This window comes from Echinops telfairi, unplaced genomic scaffold (genome assembly GCF_000313985.2).
Source record: "Echinops telfairi isolate 266 unplaced genomic scaffold, ASM31398v2 ScPeMD7_21;HRSCAF=78, whole genome shotgun sequence".
NCBI lineage: Eukaryota > Metazoa > Chordata > Mammalia > Afrosoricida > Tenrecidae > Echinops > Echinops telfairi.
This window is the reverse complement of record NW_022103918.1, coordinates 7,815,944-7,835,490: the sequence shown is the minus strand read 5'-3', so window position 1 is coordinate 7,835,490 and position 19,547 is coordinate 7,815,944.

The window sequence follows — 19,547 nt, the reverse complement described above, 5'->3', positions numbered from 1 at the left end:
ATCTCTTGTCCAATGTCCTCTTCTGAATCCAGCCTGAACTTCTGGCAGTTCCCTGTCAGTGTACTGCTGCAACCACTGTTGGATGATCTTAAGTAAAATTTTGCTTGCGTATGACATCAATGATACCACTCTATAGTTTGAGCATTCTATTGGCTCACCTTTCTTTGAAATGGACACTGGACCCCTTTCAGTGAGCTGGTTTAGTGTCTGTCTTTCACATTTCTTGGCATAGACAAATGAATGCTTCCAGCACTTCTTCAGCTGTCTGAAACATTTCAAAGGGTATTCCATTAATTCCTGGAGCCCTGTTTTTGGTTATTACATTCAGTGCAGTTTGAACTTCTTCCTTCAGCACCATTGCTTCTTGTTCATATGATACTTCCTGAAATGGTAGACTAGTTCTTTTTGGTACAGTGACTATGTATTATTTCAATCTTCTCTTGATACTTCCTGCATCATTCAGTATTTTGCCAAAAAATCTTTCAAAATTTCAATTCGAGGCTTAAATTCTTTCTTGAGTTCTTTCAGTTTCAGATATGCTGAGCGTGTTCTTCGCTTTGGGAGGAACAGGCAATAAAGTCCCCAAATTATAGATTGCATCATGCCTACAGAAAGATGTGACTGATAAATCACACTCAGGAAATACCAGAATAAGTTGTTTAAAAGCTATCAGTTGGAATAGGCTCAATGGCTGTGAGTGAGTAATACCATCTTTGTCTGCTTTAGGTTTATTGTGCCAACCTGGCTGATAAACACACGTGGGACTAATTGAAGGGCAGAAAAATAAATGGCTCGGTGAGCCTTGCCTTTCAAGTTCTTTGGTCTCGTGCTTTCTGATGGTCGGACCAGGGTGCAGCTGCCTTAACCAGTTCCCTGCTTCAGCTTGAAAGGCTCACTTCCTGCAAAATATCCCTGAGGAGAAGCCCCATGGACCTACCCCAAAGCAGCCCTGGGTGCTGGAGCAGCCATGTGAAGACCCCTGCCAGTGCTGAGATGCTTACACACTCACTGATTCAGCTTTCCTCCTGCAGTTGGCATCATTACATGTGTTTTGTGAGTCTGCATCATTGGTGTCAGACATATGGGCCAATGTTGGACTTATGGGCTTGAACAGCACTGGGTTGGGATGTTTTCTTAATGTATACTTACCCTTTATATAAAACTCTCTCTTAAACATATGAGTTTCTGTGGATTTGTTTCCCTAGTTTACCCAGACTAACACAAGGCTTGAATTCTTTCTTGAGGTCTTTCAGTTTCAGATATACTGAGTGTGTTCTTCCCTGTGGGAGGAACAGGCACCAAATTACAGATTGCACCATGCCTACAGAAAGATGTGACCGATAAATCACACAACAGGAAGTACCAGAATAAGTTGTTTAGAATCTGTGAGTTGGAATAGGCTCAATGGCAGTGAGTGGGTGATCCCATCTCTGCTTTACATGCCTATAAGACATTTATCTGATCAAGGGGCCAACTTGTTACATAAATGTAACCGTTTCTCAGCCTTTGACTTCTCTTTTCTTTCAGATCACTCTGAATTTCTATTTGAACATTTGATATGATAAACTTCTAAATACGTGTGTATTCAGTTAGCTTCTTAGATGTTTATATTAATCAAATTAATAAAATCTGCTCAATAAGCTTGTTTGACTTTTTATTGAAAAGAATCTAATAAAATGCATTAAGAAAAATACATTCAGGTCATGTGGATGCAAATAAGAAAACTAATGTTTTTATTCATTAATTCATTTGTCCATGCAACAAACATATTTTGAGTACTTGCGATGTACTTGATAGTGTTCCAAACACTCAGTTGTGTATTAGAGAATAAAACAAATATGCATTCATGCTACCAGAGGAAGACATACAATAATCAAAGAAACTACGCAACAAGAATACGATGATAACTGACGGTAAATAATTGGGACACTCAGAACAATAAAAATGCTATCAATGAGTTTAGGTGTGATGTTTATAAAATTTTAAGATCAATAGCTAAATCTTTTTGAATAGATGATATTTGAGCTACGACATGAAGAAAGAGAGAGGGCCCTGTGGATGTCCAGGAGAAGAGCCATCGGGGCAGTGAGCAGGGTGAGGTGGTGGGTGGATAGGTCACTGGCATTAAAATGAGCTGTGTGGCAGTCACAAGAAGGCCACTGGGGAGGAGCACAGTGCAGGAGAAGGAAACAAGAAGAGCACCAGAGGAGCGAGGAACAGAGACCATGTGGACAGATTAGGCAGGGTTTTAGAGGTCATCAATTTGGCAATAGGAGTCATTGCAGGGCTGTGAGTGTAAGAACAAGTGTTCCAGATGGAAAACTCAAATCCGAATAAAGAAGCAGGTGAAAGGAGTAGGTAGTTTGAATCCATGAAAAGTTCTGAAACTGAATCTACTCACCCCCAAATAAAACATGCTTATTGTGCATGATTAGCCAGGTTGACGAAATAGTATGTTATGCACACTGCGCATTTTTAAATGTGGAAATGCTGAGAGGAGAGGAGTTAACCAGTTCTGTCCCAGGAAAAGTGGATGTATACTTCTTCCCCTCCTTTGCAGGAAAAATTCTTCATTCTTTCTTCTTTCTCTCTTAAACCCATTCCAAACAGACTTTTTATTTCCCCTTCATTCCTAAAAATAAAGTTCTGTGTACTTTTGTGTGTTTCATTTGAGAAATTGTCACTTCTTTCTGACCGCTATGACTTCTGGTGATAAATCTACTCTCATTAGACTTATTTGATCCCAACAGGTAAGGCTTCTTTTTTTCCTCATAGCTGTTTTTATGATTTTTGTTCTTTTCAGTAGTTTCAGTATAGTGCATCTTGGAGATAGTGCAAAGGGAGAACAGCAGGGCAGCAAAGGGAGCAAAGAAACCAAGTCCCCAAGGAATCCTGAAAATAGACTTCTGACTCGAGGGACAGGGTTTGGCATCTCATCAGACTTGATTGGAAAACATACACAAAGGTCAGCAGACAGACCTGGAATTATCTATTGGGTTTTTCATTTGTTATGCTTTTTGTTTGTTTTCCTTTTCCTTTTCTTTCGCCCTGTGTCGATCTATAAAACGTAAGCAGGATGAACAATCCGGAGGAGAAAACAATGGGACTGGACTTTCCAGGGGACCGTGGGAGAGGAGGGCATGGGGTGGGGGAGTGGGGAGCCAGAAGCTCAGGGGTAAGGGAACAACAAGAGATCTAAAGTTGATGGCGAGGAGGGCATATAATGCTGTGTGCAGTTTATTTAAGTGTAATGTATCCGAGAGGAAATACTGAGAGCTGAATGGAGGGTGAGCATGATAGTTTAATAGGAGGAAGGTGAAAGGAAATAGAGGAAAGAAGTAGGAGGCAAAAGCTATTTATAGAGGGATAACCATGGGCATGCATATTAATTTATAATGAAAGGGATAGAGGCCAATGTATTTGTATGTATTAAGATAGCAGGTGGATTTTGGACTTCTATTCAAGGCCTCCCTCAACACAAGAACAATTTGTTCTAATACCCTGGCACTCTTTGGTACTCACCTTCTTGACACGATCACTGAAGACACAATGGGTACATAAGCAAATGTGGTGAAAAAACAGATGGTGCCTGGCTATCAAAAGATATAGTGTCTGTTGTAAGGCTTGAAATTAAACAAGCAGCCATCTAGCAGGGAAGCAAATAAGCCTACATGGAAGAAGCACACCAGCCTGTGTGATCATGACGTGTTGACGGGATCAGGTATCAAAAGATCTAAAACAAACAATTATATCGATGTGAACTAGGTGGGTTGTAGTAGAGACCTAAAGTCCATCTGTAGACAATTGGATATGCCCCCACAGAAGGGTTCTAAAGAAGGGACAATTCAATCAAAGTGCAGTATAGCACCAATGAAACACACATCATTCCTCTAGTTTCTGAATGCTTCCTCCCCACCTCCCCCCAATACCATGGCCCAGTTCTACCTTATTAATCTGGCTAGACCAGAGAACACACTGGTACAGATAAGAGCTCTCAACACATGGAATTCAGGACAGATATACCCCTCAGGAACTGTAGTGGGAAAAGTGATACCATGAAGGGAGGGACGGTTGGGGACAGGGAAGGGGAAGAAAGGGGGAACCCATCACAAGGTTGGATAACAGGAACGAATAACAAAAATGTGGGTGAAGGGAGACAATGGACAGTGTAAGATATGTAATAATAACGATATATAATTGATCAAGGATTCATGAGGGTGGAAGGTGGGTGAAAAAAGAGGAGCTAATACCAAGGACTCAAGTAGAAAGAAAGTGTTTTGGAAATGATTACGGCAACATATGTACAAATACGCTTGATACAATTGATGTATGGAATGCTATTAGAGCTGTGAGAGCCCCCAATAAAATGATATGTGTGTGTGTGTGTGTGTGTGTGTGTGTGTGTTAGTAAATGGCTCACACAGCTACAGAAGTTAACAAGTTCCAAGTTCAGGAACGTTCCATGTCTGCAAGTCAGGTATTAGGATTGGGACTTCTCCTGACTCAAATAACTCTGGAAGCTGATGAACCCAACATTGGTAGAAACCCAACAGGCTAGAGACTGCAGCGAGAAGTAAACACCATGTCAGCAGGTCATGTTTGCGGCTGCAGAGATGAATGAAGCCAAGTTTGCCCAGTCAGATGGGAGACTGCTGATCAGTCCCAGGATTGCCAGGCAATATAGGCAGCCATTGGCTCGGGTCCACAACACTGGGCTCAACAAGTCAGACACAGGAGCCAGAACTAGCAAAAAGATGAGCAAGTTTTTCTATAACATTTAACTATATTGGCCCTTGGCGGTGCGGTGCTGGAACGAGCCAGAGGGAGTTGCAAAAGCAACTGGGGTGGGGTGCTAATTTCTTCTTTTTTTATTTAATGAAAAAGGGTGGTAGACCAAATAACTTTGGAAACCTTCTATTAGACTCTTAGAGCATGTCGATATTTCTAGGTTTCTTGTATTTCCTATTTACCATTTGACAAAGTTCACATGGGGCATTAACCCCTCTGCTGTCCTGAGTTATATTGGTCACATTGGAAGATACATCATTCATCTTCTGGTTTATCTTTCATCCAAGTCTGGATATGGCAGGAAAAGTTATTGCTTTAGGTTTGCCAGGTTACCAAGATGTGGATAGAACTATAGAAAAAAATGGGTGGGTGTTAAGATTTATAAAATATAGCATCAAATATTGAATGGCTTGAGTCTGAAAATTGAAATACAAACATTCATAGAAAAAGCATGATTACTCAAAAACAAATACAAAATTTGAGTGGTATCATCACAGAAAATTAAATTAAAGCAATAGTTAAAAATGTTTCCACAACTTTAAATGGCATTCCCACTTTAAGTGGTCTAACAAACTTTCAAAGAAAAGATCAACCCAAATTCATATAATCTATTTAAATAAAAGAAATACTTCCTAACTCATTGTTTTCTTAAAGTCTATTAGGACCTTGGGGAGGAGGGGCCGGGAGGGGAAGGCAGGAGAAGGGAGCAGTGCACAAACAATGCCATAACAGGAGAACAACTAGGGAATTTAAATCAATAACGAGGAGGACGGAGAGATCTCGGTGATGTTGGAGCAATAGCAATCTCACTGAGAGGATGCTAAGAGGCAGAAGAAGGGTGAGTGTGATGGTAGGGCAGGAGGAAGGTAAAAGGAAACAGAGGACAGATCTAGGAAGCAAAGCTATGGATAGAGGTATAAACATAGGTGTGTACATATGTAAATATATATATATATATATAAATATTTTTAATCATTTTATTAGGGGCTCATGCAACTCTTATCACAATCCATACATACATCAATTGTGTAAAGCACATTTGTACATTCATTGCCCTCATCATTCTCAAAACATTTCCTCTCCACTTAAGCCCCTGGCATCAGCTCCTCATTTTTTTCACCTCCTTCCCCGCTCCCTCCTCCCTCATGAACCCTTGATAGTTTATAAATTATTATTTTGACATATCTTTCCCTGTCCGACGTCTCCCCTCAAATATATTAATTCATAAAAATAGAGGTATTGGGCTAAGTACTTATATTTATTTGGCAATACAGTGAGGAAGTAGATAGACTTTGGGTCTCTGCTCAAGCCCTCCCTAATGCAAGATCACTTTGTTCTACCAACCTGGCATTCTGTGATGCTCACTGTATTAGTCTGGGTACATCAGAGAAAGAAATCCACAGAAACTCATATGTAAGAGAGAGTTTCATATAAAGGGTAAGTGCACATCAAGAAAACATCCCAACCCAGTGCTGCCCAAGCCCACAAGTCCAACATTAACCCACATATCCAACACCCATCCACAAAGTCCTCCTCCATCTCACAAAACACACACTATGATGCCAACTGCAGGAGGAAAGCCGAGTCAGTGAATGTGTAAGCATCTCAGTGCTGGCAGGGGTCTCCACACGGCTGCTCCAGCACACAGGGCTGCATGGGGGTAGGTCCATGTGGCTTCTCCTCGGGGGTGTCTTGCAGGAAATGAGCCTTTCCAGCTGAAGCAGGGAACTAGGCACTCTGGTCCGACCATCACAAAGCAAGAGACCCAAGAACTAGAAAGGCAAGGCTCACCGAGCCATGTATTTCTCTGCCCTTCAACTAACTCCACATGTGTTTATCAGTCAGGTTGGCACAATAAACTTTAACTAGCTCACTCAACTTCCCGGCATGATCACTGAGGACAAAATGGGTGCATAAGCAAATGTGGTAAAGAAAACTGATGGTGCCCAGATATCAAAAGATATATAGCATCTGGGATCTTAACGCCTTGAAGTTAAACAAGTGGCCATTCTGCAGAAAAGCAACAATTCTACATGGAAGAAGCACTCCAGCCTTATTTCCATGGGAAAAATAAAAAAACTTTATTTGAAAATAAAGAAACTATGTACGTCGGCTACAATGAGGGACTCACACATAATGACATTTGTAAGGATGATACAGACCCAACAGACATTTCATTCTGCTGTACACAGAGTTGCTATGAGTCAGACCTGGCTCCAGGGAACCAAACAACAATACATAAATAGGTATACCACTTTCGTGCATAGGACTTATACCATGCAAATATTATTTCTCCCCAAGTTGACTTACAGATTTAATGCAACCAGCAGTCATGGGACTTGTAAAGTTGACTCTAATTTTACATCAAGTAAAAGGCCACAAACAGGACCCTTCTAAATGAAAGTAGATATAAAGGCACAGCTTGGCACTGGGGTAGTAGGACACCTAAGCTGACAAACAGAAGAGAATGAGACACAGCAGTACAGAAAGCAGAAGTTTCTATTTGAGAAATCAATGGGAAAGAGAGTTTCTATATTGGAGCTGGAATGTGAAAGCTTATCCATAAAATTGTCTGCAAATAAAGTATTCATAGAATAGTTATTTCTCATATTAAACAATATAGAATGGGAAAAAATATGAGGCCACACCTCACCCCTTCTCAGTGAGAGGCAAGAATGTGTGCAATGTGGTGAAGAGAAAACACTTAATGTGCTTGATCTTCAGGGAGATCTGAATCTTCTGAATGTGAAGAAACATGTGTGTTCTTAACATGACAGTGATCTCAGAGGCTGCTTTCACAAATGGGAAAGGGAGGGGTGTCATCAATAATAAATACTAATCATCTTTATTGGTATTTATTTAGCTTTAAGTTCCGATTATTCCCAAGCTTCTCCTGGCACTACCACCACAAACTATTATTGCACATTATGGCTACACGAAGCATTATTCTACAGCAGGGTCAGCAAATTTTTGTAAAGGGTGAAACAGTAAATGTCTTAGGTTCTCCAACCATAAAATCTCTGTTATAACACGGAAATTCAACCACTGTATCCTGAAAGCAGCCATAGATATGTAAACGGTCAAGTCTGACTATAGTACAAAAAAAATTTGATTGAAAACCAAACAGGTGGTGAGCCAGATTTGAACTATCAGCCATAATTTGCTTAGTCCTGTTCTACACTATCCATCCACTAGTTGGTATCTACACCTTTGTAGAGTGTGTGTGCTTGCAATATATCTCTTCTCACTATACACCCCACACATGGCAACAGCATAAAATGGCCTTTAACCTGAACTTGGAGTTTAAGGATTGTTGTTAGATTTTGTGGAGTAGTTGCCAGCTCAGTGGCTCCATGTATGTCTAATAGCATGCAACACTGCGCCAGCTACCTAGTCAGTGCTATGTTTGAGCTTGTTGTTGAAGCCACTGTATCTGTTGGTCTCACTGATGGGCTCCCTCTTCTGCACTCTCTCCCAAACCTGTGTATAGGCTGTCCTCCTCTAGGGACGGTCCCTCCTGAAAACATAAAGCCTTCTCTTGCTATCTTCTGATATTAGAAGAAACAGAACTCTATGCACAGACAGTAAGGATATTTACAAAGAAATGATCAAATGATACTGCCTGCAGACAGAGTCACTTAATTGAGATGAGGATTGGAAGGAAAGAAAACAGTAAAAGAACTTGCAAGGAGGACTGTCACTTTTCTATCTGAGTGAGACATGCCAATACTTTCAAAGCCTTTCCGAGGGCCATCTCGCTATATCTTCACCACGGGTTTATAAGTTTAAATCTGTTTGAAAACAAAACAAAACACAAAGCTTTATTCTCTCAGCCATTCAGAACTTGTTCTAGGAGGCCTTGGGAGATTGTTCACGGTATGATCCCCCAGCCCCCATCCTGTTCTTTACAATAGATAACAAATTCAAAATGCAGGGATGAGGTCCGGACTGTAAAGCACAAAGCTGTAAAAGGGCATTCGAAGCCTCTTGGGAGCCAATGTCATTGCTTCATATGCTTGTCTGGAGATTAGAATTTGTTTGAGTTTCTGGGACTAGTGTTTTTAACATGACACATTGTCCTGGATTTTCACCAGCAAAAAGGAGGACCAGGATATTCATTTTGTGTGTGTGTGTGGTGGTGGAGGGGGGAGCGGGTATTCCTTTAGTGGGAAACCTGAATCTCAGCTGGACTTATCAGCAAACTGAATAGGTGTTGCACTCAGGTCTTTGGGAATAAAATTACATGTGGGAAGGCGGTACTGACAGTAAGGAAATAACTTTGGGTGTTGGGAGCAGAGCCAAGGCTAACAGGGATGGTTTAAAGGATCTTGTGTTTCACTGCAGCTGAGGGAGGGATGTTTAACTTGTTCAGATATTTTGTCAAAGAAGAGGCATTGTTCCTGATAAAAAGAGGTAGCTTATCGAGACAGAGAAGCAAGAAAAGAACACGTTGTTTGTGACCAAGGGCAATTACCAATGTTTTACAAATACTTGTCCTATGACTACAAAGTACTATCCTCTGATTATTTTCTCCCAAATAAAAAGTTATTTTTGTGTATTCCAGGTACCTATTGCCATTGAGTAAATTCTGACTTTAATGATCCCTATACCACAGTTAGGTCCACTAAAATCAGTTTCTTTTGTATAAAAATTTTCCAGAATCATTAAAGGACTCGGGTCAATAGTCTGGTGCCTTAGCTTTTGAAGGTGTTTATCCAGGTGCTACCATAAAGTTTTCCAAACATCTCCTTTGTGGAAAGCTTCTCAGAACACTTTCAGCAATAACTCTTCACACAACCTCCAAATATGGCCTGAGCCATATTTCTTCATTGTCATCCTTACGCAAAACCCAAACCCAAATCACTACCCTTGAGTCAATTCCAACTCATCGTGGTCCTGTAGAATATGGATATTTACCGGAAGAAGAGGCAGCAGAAGAAGAAGAAGAAGAAAAGAAAGAAGAAAGAAATTGGTTATTTATTTGTTTCAGTATGGGACTTCAACATGATTTGAAAACTGCATTATGGATATGAGCTATACATATTATAACAAAGAAAGAAAAATAAGGTTTCAGTTCTCTACAAAAGCCATTTCATGTTCCTTCTGGCCTTAAGTCAATATTGAGAAGCAGTGTTGGGTACTTTTTTAAAAAATGCAGGTTTTGCAAAATCTGAACTGCCGGTGTTTAGAAAATCCCTAGTCTATTTTCCCCCCAAGTTTTGTGATCTTGGGAAAGTTAAAATCTGGCTGGTGCTACCTTCCAGTCCAGAACGGTACAAGCAGAACAGTCATAATACCTATCTTATAAAATTGTTGAGATGATTGAATGAGTTAACTGGATACTTGCCACTCTTAAAATGGACTATGGCATATAAGAATATTCAATAAGTGCTAGCTATCACTATTATTAGAGAATGGAAAACAACTGTGTTTCTTGGGTCATTTGGGAAAAACAAAGTTGGAAGTGGAATTTCCATTCCAGATAAGCTAGCCAGAGAAGATCCAGGCATCTCCTCCTACCCCACCCAACTCCAGCCCTCCCCCTCCCCCACCCCCTTGAGGTCCACATCCAATATAACTTTTTTTCTTTTTTACAGGTTTGAAAATATAGATAGCACCGTATTTTCCAATTCAACATTTATTACATATACAACTCTGTGAGATTCATTCCATCGATCATGTTTTGCAACCATTACCAATATCCTTCCCTACATTCTCCCTCCCCGTAAACAAAAACTCCGCGCTTCCATTCCCCTCAACTAGAAACCTCCATTCAACTCGGATCTCTATATAATGTTGCCATATTCTATGTCCAGGTGGTGTAGTGGGTGCTCCGCGTCAGGCTGCAAAGTACGAGAACAGCGGTTTGAACGCACCAGCTGCCCCTCGGGGGAAGCGTGGAAATTTCTGCTCCCACACGGAGAGTCAGAACCCGAAACCCACAGGGCCAGCTCTACGCTGTTGTTTGGAGTTAGGTACCTTCTAGGGCGCCTTGGTGCCGGGTAAGCTTTCCATTGCCAAGTGCAAGGTCGGCAGTTCCCCAGCTGCTCTCTGGGAGAAAGACGATCCGCTCCAGTCAAGATTTACAGCCTAAGACGCGCCACGGAGGCCCACCAGGAGTCAGAATCTACTCAGGGTGCTGAGTTTATGATTTCTTATGTTCCTCTCAGTAGAAGAAGCACCACGTGTGCTTTTGTGATTCACGTACCTCACATAAGTGATTTCTGACTTAGGTTGTGACATATATTTGGGTTCTCTTCATAGTAGAACAATAATGTCCATTGTGTGTACAGATAGAGTACATTTTGTTTACCCATTCGTATGTTGATGGCATTTGGGTTGTTTTCGCGTTTGCGCCAGCCTGTACATACATACATCTGGTTATGACATTGGTTTCAAACCTCCTGGGCATAAACTCATTGGTGTGTCATACGGTAGCTCTAGGAGCCCTGGTGGCATGGTGATTACACGGTGGGCTGCTACCTCACCAGCCCACAGCAGGAGGAAAATAAGGCTTTCAATGCTCGTAAAGAGTTATTCTCGGAACCCCACAGGGCAGTTCTATGCTGTCCCACAGGGTCTCTATGAGTTGGAAAGGACTTGATGGCACTAAGAGTTTATGGTAGCTCCCTGGTAACGAACTATGCATACAATGCAATGAATGGGTGTTCCAGAGTACTCGATTGTGCTCGTGAGGAACCTGTATATACACCAAGAGGCAGTTGTTCAAATAGAGCAAAGGAATATTGCGCGGTTGAAAAAGAAAGGTGTGCATCAGGGTTGCATCTTTTCACCATACTTATTAAGTCTACATGCTGAGCAGATAATTTAAGAATCTGAATTATTGAAGAAAAATGCAATAGGTTTGCATTTGAAGAAGAATTTCAAGATGCTTTGAAAGAAGGCTCATCAACAACCTGTGATACACAGAAGATTTGAAACACTTATTGAGGAAGATCAGAGACTATAGGCATAAAGAAAACCAAAATCCTCACAAATGGACCCATAGACAGCATTATGCTAACAGAAGGTTTACATTGTCACGGATTTCATTTTACTTGGATCCTCAATCAATGGTTACAGAAGCAGTGGTCCAGAAATCAAAAGACGTATAGCATTAGGCAAGTCTGCTGAATAAAACCCATTTTAAAGGTTTTTTTTTTAAAGTGAAGATTTCACTGTAAACATTAAGGTGCACCTGATACAAGTCAGGGTATTTTTAATTGCCCCATATGTATATGAATGCTGGGCAATTAATAAAGGCGATTGGAAGATAATTGAGGCATTTGAATGATAGTTTCGGTGAAGAATCTAGAAAATACCATGGACTGCCAGAAGAACACACAAATCTGCCTTGGAAGAGGGTGGGGGTGGGGGGCAGTTCCTAACGAAGGACGTCGTAGTTGGTGCCTCAGAGGATCATTGGGGGAAGACACTTAATGAGGTGGATTGCCACAGTGGGCGCAAACGTAACAGGGATGAGGATTGTACAGGACCGGGTAGTATTTAGCTCTGTTGGAAGAGGGGTCTCTTCGAGCTAGAGCCGACTCCGTGGAACTCACACAGGAATATGCTGATTCTATGTTTTTAAGCTCTTCTCAGATTCTCTTCGCCGATGACACCAGGAGTCGACCTTTATTCATGGTTATCATTTTTCCAACAATTTAAATAGTTGGCACTAGTGAAGGAAACTTTACCAGTGGAAACTGAGGCAGAGCACAAACTCACAATCGATAATTACAAAATATTCTCTTGGGCAGATGAAAGCAGTTGTGGGGAAAAGATTCTGATTCAATTGCTTATTGAGTATTCTAATAACATGCACACGCTTCACAAGTAGGTCCGACTTGCTGCACCCAGGAGCTCTGGGGGCAGAGTGGCTTACACAATGGTCTGATGGTTCAAACTCATCAGCTGCTCTGGGGAGAACCGTCAGGCTGTCACGTCCTGAGAAAGTTCAGAGCCTTGGAAACCCAGAGGGGCAGTTCTTCTTTGTTTCATAGGGATGCTGTGAGTCATAATCAGCTCAGTGGCACTGAGTCTGATTTGAGTGAGTTTTATTTGTTGACTTGTTTATTTTCTTTCTTTCATCAGCCAGAAAAAAATCCATGTTTTCATCAGCAACACACTGCCCCCTCCAGTTTTATATATCATAATATCCTTAACATCAAGAACAATGTCTGTTATAAGCTAGACAATAAAAAAATTACTGGACATTGATCAAATGATTGTTATATGAAAATTATTAATTTTATATTAAATTATTAAACAAAAGAATGAATCTCAGTTGCCCTTTGAAGTTCATATGATAATTATCCCTTGATTAGATAAGAAAGCAGGCTAATGAACTTGTCCAAGACCACACCTAGTTGGTCCCGGGGCTGGATTTAAACATTTTCCCCTGTGAATATATCAATTTAAGGCAATCCTTTTCACTCCATCCCAGGAACTACCTGGCTATCACCACCTGTTTCTGACACAAGCACGAGAGAGGCTCAGTCTTCCACTTACCCAAGCCCACTGGAACATTACTGATGGGAGCATCTTTAAACGTTGTTTTCCCCACAGTGGTCCAAAACTAGAAACGGATGAGAGTTGTTTATCAATGTTGTTGGTTTTGTTTGTTTCCTGTTTGTGTTTTGTGTGATTTGTTGTATATAATATCCAGGATAGGAAAATCTATAGACAGTAGCTGGACTGAGAATTGCCTAGGGGTAAACCGGCAGGGGAGGATGAAGGAAATGGAGAGCTAAAAACAATGAGGACAAGAAGAAAAATTTCTGATATTGATTGTGGAGATGATAGCACAAATTTAAATATGATTGGATGATTAAATTGTAAAGTGTGTGAAGTATGTGCCAATCAAACTATTTAAAAATGAAATGGCCATTTGTGTTTAAGTCAGCAAAATGTTTCCAAGTTTATTCTTCTTTTAGGATCATCTTTTCTTAGATTCCAGCAACACAGAAAAATCCATTAGCAACTCAGGGTCAGTGTATGGGCATCTTAATTTACTAAGTAAATCAGTAAGTGAATGAACGAGTGATTCTGATAAACAAAGGCTTGGGGCAGCTTCATCATGAGGAGGGGAAACAAATAACACAGACAGACAAGAAACTTGAGGCTCCACAAAGTTTACTAAGAGTAATTTTGCTTTTTTCTGAAGCCTTGCTATGAAATTAGAGTTAGATTCATGGCCATCTAAGAGTTAACTTTGAAACAAAACAGCAAGGAGGAGCTGTTGGTTCCAAGTGGCTAATCTCTCTTACCCGTTTTACGGAGCCCTCAGAATCCAAGAAACTTTAGCAAAGGATTAAAAGTTATGTAAACAAAGATCTCATTATTTACAGCTCCGATTCTCAGAAGAACAAGAAGCTCTAGCTTACATGTTTGCACTACTTTATACCTATCGGTTACTTAATATGTAATTTTTCACCAACCTGAAGATCTTCCAGCGTAGAAGCAGCAGCGAAAGGAGGTCCTGGTGACTGCTCAGGTAAAAGTAGTTCACTTCCTGGGCTGTGGGTTACAAGTCAGTGCTTATTGTTTGGGAAAAGACACTCAATTTAAAATATAAGATGCTTTGGGTTTTTCTATCCTTTGATTACCTTGCTTATACTTTTCTCATAGTGCTGGCAATTCTATTTAAGGCATAATTTAAGCAACACTAATATTAATTATTTGTTTATATGTACACACATATATGGATCTATATTTTGATTCTTCAAATACACAGTTGCATTACAGGATAGCCTAAATGATTCTTAACCACCCCCCACACACTTCATTAGAATTTTTCAAAATTCAAAACTGAAATATAGTTATTTTGTTTGTTGAAAAGTCAAATAACAAAAAACTGTAAAAAAAACAAAACACCACAAAAAGCCCTTAAAACTATTTGGTGCGTCTCTTTCCATGTTTCTTTCCAACTCATGTAAGTGTATATAAAAATATATAGCTACCTGTGTATATATGTAACCCTTTAGAAGTAATACAGATTGCAACTTGAGCCTCATTCTTTCTTCACTGAATGTTATAAATCTTAAAAGTTGTGCTAATTTAACTTATAAAAAATGGGTGTTCTGTTATTTTGAATTGCATTTCTTTGCTACTAGTGAGATACTACTAGTGAGATATTCTTATTTTTTTGTCTATTTGTGTTTTTCCCTTATGAACACTAGTTTATATATATTCTTGTGTTTGTTTTTTTCTTATCAATTTGTATAAATTTCTTTCTTCACTTTAGTAGTATAAATCCTTTTTTCTCTTATATGTTTGGAATGTTTTCTCAACTATTTTCCCACCATGTAATTTGTATTTTTATGAAGCCGTGCTACAGTTTTTCCTTTATAATTAGTTTCGTGTCTTTTGAAAGCTACTGCTCTCCACCATGAAAGTTTAAAATTACTTTTTTAATTTTTGGAATATTTTTTATTTTTAATCTTGAAATAATTAACACACTATCTTTTCTAAATTAATAAATATATACAAGGCAGGGATATTGCTTCTTTTTTCCTTTCATGTAGAAATAGGATTCTAAAAAATTCAATTTTCAGATCAGCTGAACTTTTAGCACAAAGTGATTATTTTGGTATTTATAAGATATATATATATATACTGGATCTAATTATAAACCCAGTTTATCCTTACACTGAAACGATATTGTTTTAATCAGATTAGTGTTGCAGAGAGTTTTAGTGTTTTGTGGCAAATCCACATTATGTTCAATAATTTTAGGTAAATCATACACATTTATTTTTCCATAAAAGCTTTAAAACTTTTCATTTCATTTAAAGATAAAATCAAAACAAAGAAAAGTGCTGCCTATGGTGAAACTTGTATGAAATATATATATATATATCTCCTGACTAGAAAGCAACTCAGGGTTGAGTTCTTCATCATGCAGCTGCACCTCTCGAGTGATGGAGTCTACAGGGCAGGCACCCTTACTCTGTGACCTGCAGGCTTATGCCACGCACGGCACTCACAGAGAACATATTCCACTTTTATGACTACAGATTCGTTACAGTGAAAATGGAGAAAGACGAAAAGGTGCTTTGGATGAAGTCTCAGAGACTTCCCAAGGCAAAACTTTCAAATCCCCAGGGCAGCGATAGGCACAACTTGGAAATCTGCGAGTTGACTGCAGACCACTGGAAGAAAGCAAATCGTCACTCCACTGGGTCACATGATGTTTTTGTTTGTTTGTTTCTCATGCTCACACTCTGCTTACTGCAATGCAGTGAAGGAGTCCGTTCAGAGATGTAGAGTAGGATTGGACCGCTAAGCCGACGGTCAGTGTCGAGAGCTGCGGCTGGCTGCCCACAGTGATGTACAGCCTCGCGGAGTGGTCATCCCCTTCGCCTATGGCACCGGCTTGCTATGTTTGTGTGTCTGTCTGCTTTGCAGTCTGTCACGTGTGCAACAGCAATATGAAAGGATACGAAGTACTGTGAGAATACTTTAACATGTTAAGAGTCACGCAGTACACACACATTGTTGGAAAATGATGCCAATGGATTCGCAGTGCTGCCATAAACCTTCAATTTGCAAACAACAAAACGAACAAATCATGCAGTATCTGCGAAGTACAGTAAAAGAAATATAGCCAATTATTGTCAAACAGGAAGCACCTCCAGCCTCGGTTTAGAGATTTTTATGCATGGCTGAATCGCGCCTCCTGAGATGAGTTGATATTGGCCGACAGAGTGAATATTTTACAGTCTGTCCAGCTTGCAGTGGGTAAAAATCCTCAGGTGTCAGCTGGAAGTCCTACCAAGGCACCTCGGTCTCTACAGTCAGCGACAGAGGTCCCCTTCCCAAAACCCAAACCAAATTTACCATCATTGCAGTCAATTCGGACTCACAGCGACCCTATAGGCTCCCAAGATGTCACTCTTTAAGGGACTAGAAGCCTCGTTTATCTCCAGAGGGAAAAACTGGATTCTTTGCCTCATGTTATTTATTTTGTATCAGGTCAATGTATCCGGTCCTTTAATTATCGTACTTTGGTAAGACTTGGATTTACAAGTATTAATACTGACTTAATGAAAAGTCTGGGTTGATTTTCCCTATTGTTTTTCTGTTCTGTTCATTTCTGCTCTGATCTTTTAAATTTCCTTTCTTCTGACAATCTTTTGGTCCCTTTTCTAGTTTCTTAGGTTGTAGTGTTAGACTATTTATTTAGAATCTTCCTTTGATTTTAAGGTAGGCTTGTTGTCTCCCTTGTAAAATTTCCCTTGATATTTCTTTTTGGTACAGTTTTGGTATAGTTTCATTTTTGTTCCTCTCTAGGTCCATTTACATTCTTTTTGAATTTTTTTCTTTGACCCATTGATTATTTAGTCGTGCATGAGTTTTCACTTATTTGTGTATTATATGACTTTATTTCTACTATTAATTTTTGTTTTAATTTATAGCTTTATTTAATATTTTATGAGTTAAGTTTTTTTCATTTATTGAGACTTCCCTTGTTTTCTAAAAGATTATCTATCCTGAAGAATATTCCATGCACAAATACAGGATTCCCTGTATTTCTAGTTCCTATCTGTACTAGGAGGAGATTATACAACATGAGGGGACTTTCATGAATATTTTCATGAAAATATTCCATTATTTTATTTATTTATTTATTTTAAAAATCGTTTTATTGGGGGCTCATACAACTCTTATCACAATCCATCCATCCATCCATTGTATCAAGCACATTTGTACATTTGTTGTCATCATCATTCTCAAAACATTTTCTTTCTACTTGAGCCCTTGGTATCAGCTCCTCATTTTCCCCCTCACTCTCTGACACCCCCTCCCTCACGAACCCTTGATAATTTATAAATTATTATTATTTTGTCATGTCTTACACTATCTGATATCTCCCTTCACCCACTTCTCTGTTGTCTGTCCCCAGGGAGGAGGTTATATGTAGATCGTTGTAATCAGTTCCCCCTTTCTACCCCAGCTTCCCTCCTCCCTCCCGGTATCGCCACTCTCACCACTAGTCCTGAAGGGATCATCTGTCCTGGATTCCCTGTATTTCTAGTTCCTATCTGTACCAGTGTACACCCTCTGGTCTAGCTGGATTTGTAAGGTAGAATTGGGATCATGATTGTGGGGAAGAGGAAGCATTTAGGAACTCGAGGAAAGTTGTATGTATCATCGTTGCTGACCTTTTAAAGTTCTCTTGTTCACCTGTTATATCTAGCAATTTTTTGTGGTGTTCAAGCCTTCTCTTTCTTTTGTTTTATTTTCGGTTGTTATACCCATTGTAAAAATGAAGTTTGATGCCTCCAACCGTTATCTTAAACCTGTCTGTTTCTCCCTTCATTTCTATCAGCATTCACTTTATATACTTTGGGACTCTGAGGTTAGGTGCACATATATTTATAATTATTGTATTTTCTTAACAAAGCAGTCATTCTATCATTGTTTATTTCTTTGCCTCTTATGTTAGATTATTGATTAAAATTGCCGAGCCTGTTCTGTCTTCATTAATATTTACATGGAATATGTTTTTCCATCCTTTCAGTTTCCACCTATTTGTGTACTTATTCCTAAGGTAGACAGCACATAATTGGGCCATTTTAAAAAAACCCAACTTGTTCACTCTGCCTTCTAATTTCTCTGTTTAATCCATTTACATTCAACAGTCATTACAGATAGAGGAGGACCTATTTTTGCTATTTTGTTATTCATATTTTTGGTGTGTTTTATACCTCCTTTGTTTCTCTTCCAATGCTGTCTAATTTTCTGTGTAGTCACTTTTTTCTTATTTTCTGCTGCTGATTTGTTGTCAAAGCTAAAACTAGATGATATTGGCTTTAAAACATAAGCTGGACATTGTCTTCTCCAGGGATTTTTCCCAATAACTTAAAAAGAGACATTTATATGAAGAAATTTTAAACTTTTGTAAAATAGTGTTCCTCTAAGATGTTTGAAAAATCTTGGTGAATAAATGGAGAAATGGATATTTGAAAATTTTAATATCTAGGTTGATTACAAGTTTTATTTCAGGGTTACATATATAATCATGCATTTAACAGAATTAAAGAGCTTTCTAATGATTTGGAACAATTAATCCTAAATTATGGAAGATGATTTTCCAAAATTTAGGGCATTATTCCCTGAATTACCCTTTAGGAATATTTTGTCCTTTACCTGTATGTAAGTAAATATTCTGAATTCAAGAATTATTTGGCCTCTAGTGAGTTTCAGGTTTATAAGAAGAATGGTGTTCATGATATTCTACCTCAGGGGGATACATTTTTCAATAATAGTAGAGAAGGATGGAATGTACACAGCAAGTTTTTGGTATAGGGTAGGTGAGAAGTCATATGGAAAAATGAATTATGTAAATAAGTTAGGAAAAGAGAACTAGCTTTGTACTTAAGGTACAATTTCAAAAAGATAATTTTTTAATAAAACAATCTGCAAGGGGGTATCCCAAAAATCCTGATTTTTTTCAAAGCTATGTATGTATGTATTTATTTATTTTTTGCAAAACAACCTTATCACCTTTAAAGTACTCTCCATTACATTTAATTCATTTGTCAAATCTGCGATTCCATTCTTGGAAATATTTTTCAAACTCATCTTTTGGATGGCTGACAGCTCCTTCCTCATTTTTGTCTTCACCTCTTCTATGTCATCAAATCGCTGTCCTTTCATGTCCCTCTTCATTCATGGAAACAAAAAGAGGTCACATGGAGTGAAGTTAGGTGAGTAAGGTGCTTGGGGCAAGAGAGGCATGTGTTCCCCCCCCC